Source organism: Protopterus annectens, chromosome 2.part2 (genome assembly GCF_019279795.1).
Source record: "Protopterus annectens isolate FY-2018-M chromosome 2.part2, PAN1.0, whole genome shotgun sequence".
In the NCBI taxonomy this organism is placed as follows: domain Eukaryota; kingdom Metazoa; phylum Chordata; order Ceratodontiformes; family Protopteridae; genus Protopterus; species Protopterus annectens.
In genome coordinates, this window is record NC_056730.1 from 603598445 (window position 1) to 603611016 (window position 12572).

A 12572-nucleotide genomic window follows, 5' to 3' on the forward strand; every position below is an offset into this window, starting at 1 on the left:
AATAAACAGCAGTAATGCATAACAATATGTACTTTTCCATAGTGTGGAGAGCAGTGGGTTTGCGTGGTGGTTGGCAAAGTGTACATGCATGCGAGATACATGTTTGTGCACAGCTAAGCAGTGTGCAAACATGATCTGCATTAGTAAAGTCTGACAGTTAGTATTCAGTCTACAAAACGCACCTGCTGCAGATAAGGGTAACTGGAACGGGGGTTCCACCTATGTCCCTCTTGAACAGGGGCAATAGGTGCTGAATTTACTGTCTTCTTGAACCAGACACCCTTGGGAACATGGGGTGAACTTGGCTAGGCTTTTAAGGGCTCTGTGGCCATTAGCCTAGTAACCTCCTATGATCCTATGATCCTGTGATCCTATGAACTGTCTCTGTGACAGCACTTGTTAATATACTGATACATTTCTTTTTGGGCCAAGATGGTATTGGGCTTGAATCCAGGAATATCTAATACCTTTAAATACTTTTACATAAACATTACTAAGGTAATTACATGAATTCTTTACAGTACATGTATTGCTATGTGTCAGCATAGTGCAGGGGGGTTAAGTGGCATTGTGCAGAGGTAACCACAGCATTTTGCTTCTGCTCACCATTGCTTCATGGTGGTGTGCAACATAGAACACAAAAAGTGAAGGGAACCATTGCTTTTCCAGCGCAATGTGTGCTGTGAGTGATTCTATTTTTTGACAAGATTGGGGTAGGTAGAAAAATGGTGAAATGGGGAGCAAGCAGAGGGAAGAACAAAGAGAAAGTAGAACAGAAATGTGCAGGAGGGAGGGAGGTAAGAACCATAGCTATCTATTTTTTAACAGTGTAAACTGAAAATATGTGCAGAACATTAACTGAACTTGGATTGTCACCTCCAGAGAGAGGGGTAACCACAACGCAATCATGTTGCATAGCCAATTGTACTGAATCAAGTGTGTCAAGAAGACACATGTGTGAAATGGAGAGCAATGTATGAGACTTTTTTTTTTTTCGTGGGACATTTATTTTTTACTTGAGAGAGTGAAGTATGCTGGGGAAGGGATGTAGGTATGTCTGGATCAGGTAAGTTAGGTGAGGAAGCAATTGCAGACAGACAAGCCAAACAAGACAAAAGACAGGGATGGTGATGGATACAAAAGGCTGGGGGATGCCATGATTGGGATGAGGGTGGGGTCGACCGGAGCCCATGGCAGTTAAGCTTAGAGACAGTGAGAATCATGTCTTCACTCACTGGACTGTTATCACTGTCACCTTAGTCTACAGGTGGCTGGAGTGCTTGACGTCCCTCTCCTCCTTCTGAACACAAAGGACAACAGCTTCTCCATCTGGTATAGGCATGCACCAATGGTGAGATGCACCACCCTATGCACCATCCCTGGCAACTCACTGCAAGTGATGAAATCACCACCTCCACCACTGCTCCTGGAGGTACCATTGGTCCAGCCTCTGGGATAGGACTACCTGAGAGTGCAGGTAGCACAGGGGCAGCAGAGGCAGTACTACCAGGTTGGCTCACAGAAGTGATGGGCATCAGTGCTGGAGCCGGTGGAGTGGAGGCAGGCTGATCTAATGAGGCTGGCCTACCTCACTGTGCTGTGGAGCATTTGTTGATGGGGTACACATGGATGACATGGTCACATTTTTATGACACATATTAAAAAAAATAAAAAAAAATTAAATAAAATAAATATTTTTAAAAATAAAATAAATTAAAGATAAAATTACAAAAATATATTTTTAAACATAAAATAAAATTAAATAAAAAATATTTTGAAAAATAAAATAAAATAAAAATAAAGAAAAATAAAAAAGAGAGATAAGGGTTGTTGTGACAGAAAAATAGAGATACAATTAGTAACATCATATGTGACATACAATGCAGTAATACAATTATACAACTCTATTATCTTAAGTTTTACATTTAAGTATACCTCCTAACAGATACACACTGTATTACAGATTTCTGCAAGAAATCCTTGAAATGTGCATATATTGCATATATGCATGTTCCATTTATACAGATTACAGTTTACAGCAGGGCATTTGCGCCATTAGTATAGGGATTTTAATTTAATATAAATATTATTGAAACAATAACAATATTGTATAGTTGTAAATTGTGGTATTTGAACCCACAACCTCTGACTAAAGTCTAATATTGGACTCTTGCAATTGGCTTTACTACAGACTAATGCATGCATACTTGCTTTTACAGTTGGGATATGCATGTGCAATTTGATGCAACTCTATAAAAAAACAAAAATGCTATAGTTAACTTTTAATGTTACAATAACACTTCTCCTCTGCTGCATAGATACTGCTTGCTTCCCTCAGTCTCTCCATTCAAGTGTCATAGGCCTGGACATTGAACTCCCTAGCTCTGGCAGCTGGGGAAAGAACGGAAAAAATAGAAGAGCATTATGCATACCAGTCTTGCCTATATTAAGCTGTCTGTGTCTTACAAGTACTCTCTTTAGTTGTCACACAGCTGTGGGACGTCTGCAGTCCTAAATTACTCCAACCAATGGTCAAGAGTATCCCTCTTCATCCTCTGTAGGTCATTGAAATGATGCCTACATTGCTATCCAGTGCATGGGATACTAGTGGCACTGGATACAGCCTGGACTAAACTATCCCAAGCCCCAGACTTGTACTGGGAGCCAGAATAGTCCCCCTGCAGAAGCCTGTGGCTGTTGTGCTTTACTAGGAGCCCAATAAGTATCCTGGACTTCCAGGACACCCCGCCACTGTAACCTAAACCTGGCACCTTCCCCACTAATGCCAGGCATGTTTATCAGCAGACCAAGAGCAATGGAGACTAATGTTTTCTCTCCAGTTCCACTTATTGCATTTACTAGAGTGTGCACACCTGAGCAATGCACTTGCATGGCGGTAAATGGACAGCAGCAGTGTCAAGCAGTGAGAAATGAAATAATTGCAACTGAAAGGTTAATCGTTCGACACAATAACAGTGTCTTATCCCTTATACATATCATTAATATCAGTTCCACTATCTAAGGTGTTATGAGTGAGAGTGAATATAATGGGAAGTGGAAAAACAGTAAAAGTGTATGGAATATCCTGTGGGTCATGTGTATGGCAGTCCCACACTTATACCTGTTACCACAAGAAACTTGAAATAACAGTTGTTCACGTTTTACTTCATTGCTATCAACTGCAATGTCACAACAGTAAAAAAAAAAGGTGCAGACCCTGTACTAGAACCCAGGACCATCTGTACTCCAGCCCTATATTTACACCTGCTGCCACAGAATTTGCTACATAACAGCCCATAATTTAATAATCATTCTTATGGCCTCCCTTTTAACTGCCATACAACACCACTTAGCAGGTTTGCACGGTGTACAATAGAATGAATTTAATCTATCCAGTTTCTATTTTTGGCTGTCTGTGTCCTGTCTGCTTCCTGGGTTGTCCAGTTATCCAGTTTGCACACCATTGCACTTCATGCAAGTGAGAGAAACACAGCCAAACCTGCCATTCATTTCCTCCATTCCTGTGATTGTGGTAAGCACAGCATCTCGCAAACACTGGCCAAAAAAAAAAACCATGAAAAAAATTAAAGAGGAAAAAAACAAGGAAAAAGTAGCTGACGAGGGAAAACAATGTATGACATACACATTACAGCGTGCTAGTATATGTGAGGTACTTCTACAGAGGTCTGGATTTGATCTCTCATGCCACTGAATCTTCAGAACATAGTAAGCGTGCCTTATACCTTTTTGCCACACAAACAGCTATGCAGCAAGGAACTGAAATCATTTTGCATACAACCAACTGCAGCATCATCTACAGTAATATGACAACATACAACTGTTATTTGCACATTTATTATTTTTGGATGTAGTGTACTAAGTGATCTCACGACCAGTTATGATTATTGCTGGCAAATATACAGCTCTGTGTTACCTCTGTGTGTGTGTTGGCCATTCTTCTCTCATCTGCGAGTGATCTGAGACATGCAGTCTGTAAGCCATTCTATATCATTGGCATTAAAATGTGTGAGGATATAGCATGGTAATAATAACATATTCAGTTGCCAACAAATGATGGGGAGGTTGGATGTTAATGAACAGAACCTGTGAATTGTGTGTTGCTTATTTACACTTCTGACCTTAACAAAAGTACATCTAACAGCTTGTAAATCTAACCTGACAGACCCACTGGATATAGGGCAGTCTGCATTGCTGTTGCGTTTACCTTCTCCCAACCAGTAATCATTCACAGTTGCAATCCATTAAAACAAACACTGAGGGAGTGTCTGCATTATGTTTACATCTTCTACATTGAGCCAAAGATTTGAGATTCAGCAGTTCTAATGAGTTCACACCTCATTTGCATCTTCACCATGCTGACAGCCCTGCATCTACACCAGAAGGCAATTGTGTAGTTACAGAAACTGAAGGTGAGCAGACTTGTTTATGTGGTGAATACAGAAGATAAGCTATTACTTTCTGATATATAGGCACAGAGGATTACTGATTTTGAGAAATTTTACCTGCATGTTGTCAGCTACATACTGCATATGCTGACATGTAATTATTAATAATCTATTTAATAGTTTTATATATATATATATATATATATATATATATATATATATATATATTTTTTTTTTTTTTTTTTTTTTTTGATTAGCACAGAATTTTACACTTTTATCTGTATGCATTAGTTAGAAGTGTACTGATGGCATGGGCAAGTTTGTCAGGTAATTTCACAGATATACATGAATGGCAATACCTTCACATGGAATATTCTGTATTAAATCTGTAGAAATGTTTCAGGGACAGGTAATTTGATAGCACTTTAGCATTTCAATGATGCTTTGTTAGCCAAATGTGTCATTTGCTTGTTCTTTTGGGGGTGCAGGAGGAAACCTGCATTTCTGTTATGGCACAAACAAATTCATTACCAGACAAGTGACAAGTGGAGTACCTCAGGGTTCAGTCCTGGGACCACTCTTGTTTGGCATTTACTTCTCTGAAGTACAAGCCAACACTAAGGAACTCTGGCTAACAAAGTTTGCAGATGACTGCAAACTGGGAGCCATTATTGAATCCCCAAATGTTGTGGATATTCTACAAAAGGGCCTTACAGAAATAGATGCTTGGTACCAGAGCCATGGGCTCAAGCTCAATGCTAAGAAATGTATAGTTATCTCCTTTGGGAAAAAACATGCACCCATGAATTACCACATAGGTGGCAGCACACTAAACACCGAAAGTGTGATAAGAGACTTAGGGACACAGGTGGACAGTGGTCTCACCTTCGATAACCACATCGCCACAACAGTCAGGAAATCTTCTATGTCTCACACCTCATCACTAAGGGCTTTTCATCCAGAAAAAAAGAGGTCATTGTCGCACTGTACTCATCCCTTATTAGACCCATTATAGAATGCAATGCCCCATTTGGTATGCACCTTTCAAAACATCTGCAATAACTGGAAAGGCTGCAGAAATACCTCACTAAAAGAATCACAGGCCTAAAGCAAATGCCCTATGCTGATCGTCTAAAAAAACTCCAGCTATATTCTGTCACATATCATCTACTCAGAGGCGATCTCTGCTTAACATACAAGGCCATGTCAAACCCAGAGCTGTTGGACATGCTACACTTATAGAAATCCCAATCACTCTGAGCCACACGCTCCAGGGATCTAAACTTTGTCATCACAATGAATAAAACATGCTGGAGGGATAGGTTCCTGACCCAGAGACTCCTCAGACTCTGGAATAGACTGCCCATACATGTCAAGCAGAGTGCCTCTTTGGCCGTCTTCAAAAGGAACCTTGACGATTGGATGGGAGATAGGAAATTCACCCCAGAGATTACATCAGTCACCCTGCTAGACAGGGGTCCAGAGAAGAAATAGCCAGAGAATTGTTGTGGCTAGGCTTGTACAGGCCCTAGGGCTGATAGCCTAGTACCAACCTATGAACTTATGAACCTATGTACCTATGTATGTTGCAATTGTTACTATCCTTCTTTGCATCCACCCTATACATCTAAGTCAAACATGTCTCTGCTGTCACATGTTAAGTTCATTTCTGTACAAATTTCCCACCGTTTACTTGCTTACACTACCAAGTAACAACATGCAAGGATATGCCACTCATTTTATTACACAATATGCTCCAGGTTCAAGATCTACCTTGTAAATGCAGCAGTTGCCACAATTTTAGTTCAGGACTGACTCTATCTGATGCAAACCATAAACAGCCAATACACTGGGTGGTAAAGATTGCGAGTGTTGCCTGGCATCATTGTTACTATATGTATGTGTATAGGAGGAAGGTTTTGAGCCCATAGGTTTGTGAGTGAGTGTGCTACGCATTGTCTCTTAGCCAATGCAAGGGCATATTGAGCACGCCTACATCTGCCTACACCAACAGCTGCTGGTGGTTCCCCTCTGACTTCTCATCTGCTTGTGGTTGTGGTGACCTTGACATTGGTGGTGGGATGTGTGCTCCTTCCCCTTGCTGATCCTGCTGAAGCTGTTTTCTCAGGATGATGTTGTGTAGCATGGCACATACTGTGAATATTTCAGTACATGTCCATGGATTGTATTGAAGAACTCCTCCACATGTATCTTGATACTGGAACCATGACTTCTGCAGTCCAAACAAATGCTCCATGATATTTCTGGTCTAAGAATGTGCCTCATTATGATGTTCTTCAGTGGGTGTGTGTACATTTCTGATGGGTGTCATCAGCCATGGTCCCAGTGCATAACCTCCTTCCCCCAGTAAATGAGCCTGTGGGATATCTACCTTGGCAAACATCTGGTACAGTTGGGAAGTGTGCCAGATATGTGAATCATGGTAACTGCCAGGGTTGCCAGCACACACGTTTAAGATGATTCCCTTGGCATTACACATGACTTGACAGTTAATAGAGTGGTAGCCCTTTCTGTTTATGTAGAGCCTACCCTGTTCCCTGGGTAGAGCCTTCATTTCTATATGTGTGCAATCTATGGTACCCAGTACTTCAGGATAGTGTGCTATGTGGTAGAACTCCTGCATATTTCTGGCCCTCTCCTCAGATGTATGGGGAAAATAGATGTGGTCACTGGCATGTTGGAGCATAGCATTCAGGAATTGAAGGAAGATCCTAGATACTGATGCCTGTAACACCCCCAGCACATCTCCTGTTGGTCTCTGAAAGGTGCCTATAGCTATGATTCTAAGTGCTACACATACCTTTGTCTCCACTGGGATGGTTCCCCTCAGTTGGCCCTGGCTCTGAGTTGAGAATGACAGAGGTTGTAGAGTTCCTTTAGTCCCTATCCACCCTGTAGACATCTACAATTTCCACATCATGTAGCTTGAGAAAAGTTAAATAGGGCCTGAAAACTCTTCTCCTTTTGGGCCTAGGTCTACGGGCAGTGGCAGCAGCATAGGCTTCAGCCTGTTGCACATGTAAATGAATTAATGCAGCAGCAGCAGCCCCTAACGTTCTTTCCATGTAGACTCCTTTTCTTTGTTGTATTCCAATAAGTTTTGGAATTTTCAGGGAAAAGCAGCACAGAATTGATGTGTTTGTTTTATAGCTTGTTGAATAGCTCCACCATGCTGGATTGGTTGATTAGCATGCAATTCAGTTACTTATGCTGTAATTAGCATGCCATTGTGTTTACCTTGTTTGTACGGTGGTCCGCGCGCCTCTACATGGTGCTTACTGAATTTAAATCTCTGTGCTAGAGTAGAAAAAAGCCATGTAAGGTTTATTAAATTTGGCTGAGCATATAAAGCACCACACAAACAGTGGCTAGAGATCAGGACTGAACTGCAGAGGCTAGCACTGTAAGACAGACAGCTTAACACTAAGCCACAATGCTCCCACCAAGAAAAAAATACTATTTCCAATTGTCCTTTCCTGCACATCTGGTCAAATCTGCAGAAGCATAATCAGTGTAGGAATTCCATTCATATAAAGTTATGTAAGTCATAAATTAATCAATGTAACTGAAATAACACATTTATTTTAGTAACGAAACAGAAAATGCTGTAGCATATCTGCTAACCCACTCATTCCAACCACTAAGGTAAACTTCAGGCAATTCACTCCTTAATTAGGGCAAGAAGCCTGTTGCCATCTGTTAATTAACTTGGGCAAGAACAAGTCAACCCATTCTTTCACAATTAGAGGAAAGAGTTGGGCACCAGCAGGCTGTCATATATGAGGATCCACTCCCTCTTTCTCTCTTTCTCCCTGCAGAGGCCAGTATCTTGAATGAATGATGATGCTGCCTACGAGACTGACGTGCCTCCCTGTGCTCAACCTCCTGGTTTCTTTGAGTGCGCAGCCACTACAGACCTACTAGCTACATTCTGCATTAACCCAGCTGGCCAGCTAGGTCAGCAATACAGTGGTCCTAGCCACATCCCTCCAACCAGAATTAGTTGACGTCTTACTTCTACCCCCTCCCAGCACAGCCTTCCAGCAACCAAAACCACTAAATCAAACTTTCATCAACTGGAATATACCTGGGTCTTTATCTCTGTTCACTGCACCACTGGGGCGTTAGCATATCTTGATGTTTGACCTTTAAAACAACAGAGTTTTGTCATTTCTCTGTTGAGTTTTAAATTGATAAGATTTGTTCTTGGTTTCCAGAGAGAAGCTAGTTCTGCAGTTTGAACAAGTAATTGCGAGTGAAGGGGTGACACAGCATGATTCTGCACTATGAAGGGGTAGACCTTATAATTAATTGGCTTCTTTATCATCATCATTATTACCATCATCACCTCCCTTTTCCTAATTTTACCTGGGGTTGATGTGATGCATCAAATGTTGCCACCTCTCTTGATTTGGAGACACTCTCTATTACATTTTCCAGCAGTCATGCCTGATTAGCATAGGTCTTCTTTTATGCAATTCATTCATTTCTTGGATGAACTTCCTCTTCTCATCTTGCTTTTTTTCTGTTTCTGCAAAATCTCCTTTACCAAATTGTCTACTGCTTTCCTACACATTTCTGAGAAACTGTAATCAGTTCTTCATGGTCATCTCTCCTGATGGTGCTACTTTGGCTTCTGCGCTATTGTCCTTATATCATCATCTGTCACACAGTGTGTCCTTACATCGTCATCTGTCACACAGTGTGTCCTTACACAGTCATCTGTCACACAGTGTGTCCCTACATTATCTGTCACACAGTGTGCATCCTACTGTCCATCTCACACACTTCATCTCTATCATATCAAGCTTCCTCAGCTGCTCTGCCTTGACTGTCCAGGTTTCTGTACTATACAAAATAACTGGTCTCACCACTGTTTTGTACATCTGAACTTTACAACTTCTTTGACATAATTTTGCCGAACACCATCCCTGACTCTTTGTGCCAGTTTGCTGCAACACCTCTAATTCTAGCTTTGACCTACTCCTCTGATTTAACTTTTCCTCAGCCACACCACCCAAATACTTGTTTATCTGCTCCCCTGTCTTCTATTCTATCTCATTTATCTAGTTCAAAGAAACGTTTGGTTCAACCCTTCTGAAATTCAAAAGCTACCTGTCCAATGCGTATCAGTCAATCAGTAAAATGGCACTACACCATCTCTCCATACCTCCCAGTCACCACTGGGGTATCACAAGGCTCTATTCTTGGTCCCCTCCTCTTTAACATCCTCACCAACACCCTCCACACATCTACACAGCAGGTCTCCTTAATACAGTACACAAATTACTCCACACTCATGTGCATTCAGACAACATGGCACACCTCCAAAATGTACACAAGAAGCTTAACAACCACTAAAACATGGTTTTGTAACTCACAACTCACAACTCAATGCTTAACCCTAATAAAAAGTCTTACTTTTTTCCACAAATCCCTCTCTCATGAAAAAAAAATCTAAATTTAAGGCCCTCTTTTTTGACAATACAACCATTGAACCACTTGACCACCAATACAACCACTGAAGTTGCTACAAATAGCAAATTATTAGGGATGATAGTGGGTGATAATCTTAAATTTGACCTACATATGCAAAATTATATCAGAAAAGTCATAAAAAATGAAGGATGATTTATAAAGCCAAAAACTTTCTCATGGACACAACAAAAACAACAGTTGTCACTACTTATCTCACCCCTACACTTCCTTATGGTGCTCCCATCCTTACTAACCCCCAGGCTTCGCAAAAATTAAAATCTGAACAATGATATAACAAAGTTACTAAATTTGCAGCAAATACCTCTTTCAAAACACACCACTGTATAGCACTAAAAAGCCTTCATTTGTTAGAACTATCCCCTCAACTAACATATACACAGCTTCTTATCACCTATAAATTTATCAAGCATCCACCTGCTTGTCAAGCACTAAATACCATTCTATACAACTATGTTCCCAGTCATTCATTATGATCCAGTGACCAAAAACTCCTGTCTGTCCACTACCCTGTGAAATAAGCTGGGCATTGTCTGCACTCATCCCATGTTGCTAAGGGCTAGAACGCTTTAACTGTATCTATCAGCTAAATGCCCTCCCTCCCATCCTTCAAAACTATTCTGAAAGACTTCCTAGCCAAAAGCTGTCTCTGTTCTTGCTCAGCAACAGGATAAACTATATCCCTAAATATGAATAAGTACCTATTCATACCTTATACCTCCTTGCTCTCCCTTCCTTATTCACTTCCTTGCTTCTATCAATTTATCTCCCTTGGCCTTCTTTCTAAATACACCACAAGCCTGCCTTTCTTTCAATTCATATTCCAATTCCTGTTTGTATTATACTTCATACCTTTAATTTATCTATAAACTGGCTAAAATGTATCTAAATATTAAATCATTGTCATGTATCTACTGTTAATGATTTTTTTCATATTTTTGTCTAATTGTGTATAACTACTTAAACTGTAGGTGTTATTGTATTAGTTTTGAAGATTGTAAAATTATTGTTTTTAAAATGTTTTGCAATACTTTGGAGCTTCCCCCAGTCCTCCTCACAAAATGGGCTATTACCCAGTCTGACTTTCCTGGTAATCAAATGTCAATAATAAATGAATAATTTCTCACTTTCTTCTAATTTTCCCTATTTGCTGCCATAAGCATTGTCTTGTCTAATTCAGGTTCATACCATGCGCCCCCAGGTTTGTATTCCACTCCCCTTTCATTAGCTGAATTTCCTGTTCAGCGAATTAAGATACTACCTACCACATGGCATGCAGCAGCTTGGTTCATCTACCCCTTCTGAACTATTTGCTGATGGTGTTCATCACCAGTCTAATCAGGAGGGCTCAGAGCTGAACCCTTATGTACCCCACTACCATTGAGAACCCTTTTGTAAGTGTCCAGACAACACTCATACTCCTGTCATTGGGTCCTGGTACATTGTCTGCACTAATTCTACCAATGTTTCCAGGACTTCAGATCATTACAAGTGGGATTTAAAAAGTAAGAGGATGTTGTTTTCTTATTTGATTATGTGAATGTGCTGGCGTATTTTTGTACCTTTGGTACAGGATAATTTGGTTGCCTACATATTCGTTAAGGAAGTTGAGTGGAAAGATAACTTTGGAACTGTACCTTAACTGTATGTTCAACAGCAAAACATTTAATACGTGTATAACACACATCTTGCTGTTTACACCATGCACTTTGAAATTTTCCTCAAATTATACTTTTCATTAATTACATATTATTGCCTCGTATTTAGTTACCATACTTATTTTAAATGTAACCTTTACTATAGTACATGATGTGCCATAATCACACTCCAAACTCAGAAAAAAAGATAATCCTGTTGCTCACTACTGTAATGCAAGACCCAGCCATAACAGCAGTTTCAAAGGTGTGTAACAAATATTATGCACACCCCAAACTCACAGTGAGGTATAAGGGAGGGGACAGTCCTTCACTCTCAACAGTCCATGTACATTTACAGATGTCAGTCATTAAGTAAAGTATTTAAATTAGGGAAATATTTAAATAATATCCCTAATTTTTTTCCTTATTTGCTGTCTATGTGACAACAATCATTAAGTGCTTCACATTCAAAGTTGGTAAAATACTTTTGGCTTTTGTTTTGTAACCATTAGTACATGGAGTAGATAAAACATGGATGCCAATCTCTTGACATCCATGTCTTGAACACATAATAACGTGGTTATGATTAAAGAGATCCAATTATAACCCTCAATGTGGTGTACATCCTCGACTGAGACCAAAATTGGTCAGCTTTGATCAGTGTTCTACCCAGGTTAACAAATTCAAGTAGACAGACAAGCAGAATTTTGTAGAACTGACATCAATTTGTGTTAGGGAACACTAGGGATGAGAGTCTCTGTTCAGTCATGCAGTTTTACAGACTTTACTGGAGTTAGTCTGAGGCTAAACCAAATGGACTTCTATGTTTATACAATTGTATTTTGTTTTTTTATTTTGAGTTTTGCTTGGTGCTGTCTCTGCAAAGGGAAATAGTGAAAATAAAGTGTGGACAGTTTTCTTCTGCAGCATTAAAAATCATGCTGTTTTGAGATTGCAATTTTCTCCAGTATCCTAGTTAAGTTTTATGTTTGCATTGGCTGAAGAAGTAAAT

At 40.0% G+C, this 12572-nt stretch overlaps 1 protein-coding gene across 1 annotated transcript in view; it reads right to left on the minus strand.

Annotated features, from left to right (window-relative positions):
* The window catches only part of LOC122795974 (dedicator of cytokinesis protein 2-like), a 2887083-nt gene that overhangs the window by 2487646 nt on the left and 386865 nt on the right, over window positions 1-12572 (minus strand). The gene's annotated exons all lie outside the window — the stretch shown is intronic.